We start from the raw sequence: 1,313 nt of genomic DNA, 5'->3' as shown, positions 1-1,313 counted from the left end.
TAACCAAATAGCAGCATGTGACTAGTTTAAAGGTACTTCATTGCTGCGATCGTACGTAGTTACAAATCTGTCCCGTATGTGTATTACCTTATGACGTTTTAAAACTTCCGCGCGACCAATTTTTAAAATATTGATATAATCCACTTGCGAAGGTAATACCATAGATGAAAAATGTCTTATTTTCGTTCATTCTGTTCGTTACATGCAAAAATTTTCTTGTAATACGTTTTCGTGTGAAACTGAAACCTATTACCCTATTTATAATGGATCCTTATCCGCTGCCAGTATTCAGAAAGTTAATATGGCATGTATGTATAATTAGCGCCATTCTCGAATGTACCATGAAAAATCTATCTATATATTAAATGTCATCAATATGTAGGCCTACATTACCGAAAAGATACCGTAAAACGTGCATGCAGTCTTTATTTTACCTAATGATTTTCTTTCTTATTATTTTTTTTCGGTGTATGTATTCAATAAGATTGATTTAGCGGGGAATGACGCTCCTCCCCCTAAAAAATCTTTTATATAAGGATAATAAAGAAAAGTCAGCAGTGTGTTCAAAAGTGTGTTATGAGAACCTATTTTTCCAGAAGTGTTCTAATTAAAGTTATGTCTTTGCACATCTGTAAATTTGTCAAAAAACAACTGCACATTTGCATGACCTTTTCAGCGATTCAGCCAGATCTTAAATGCGTGTGGATCCTACCGAGTTGTTCAGGATATATGCTACAATACCTTAAAAAAAAAAACTTCTTTTCGTCCTCCCCTACTTTCTCCTTGGCCACGTGGGGAAGGAGTTACCGGAGGAACATTTGATAAACGTGAGCATGCTCATCATTTCTAACAATCATTCAATAAAAAAAATCATATGACGACGGTTGAGGTAATTAAAATACAACTAGAAAAAACAAGACGTGTGGAAAGAAGTATCTCTGAAGCTTACCATTGACAAAAAAAAAATCACTCTTCTCAAAGTCTTCACACAAGTTAACTAACGTTTTCTTCCATCGTAAACGTTTGTTTACAACAACGTTTCCATTGGCCTTCGAGCACCCGGGATTTGGCTTCTTAACAGCGCGTCTTAAACAAGTCTTTTTTCATGGCCACAGGACGCTTTTCTGTAATAAGAGGTTAATGTTAAGCTTATTGGTAAGGGAATTCCGGTTCGTCACCAAAAGACAAATGTGGTAACTTCTGGTACAAGTCACAGGCTGAACCAGTTTCTCATTTACGAACCCAGGTTGCACTAGGATCACAAGATTTACCATGAGGGAGAATCGAGGAACACAATCTATAGAACTTTATAA

This window comes from Penaeus monodon, chromosome 19 (assembly GCF_015228065.2).
Source record: "Penaeus monodon isolate SGIC_2016 chromosome 19, NSTDA_Pmon_1, whole genome shotgun sequence".
Classification (NCBI taxonomy): domain Eukaryota; kingdom Metazoa; phylum Arthropoda; class Malacostraca; order Decapoda; family Penaeidae; genus Penaeus; species Penaeus monodon.
The sequence above is the reverse complement of the archived record's forward strand: the minus strand, read 5'-3'. Positions refer to the sequence as shown.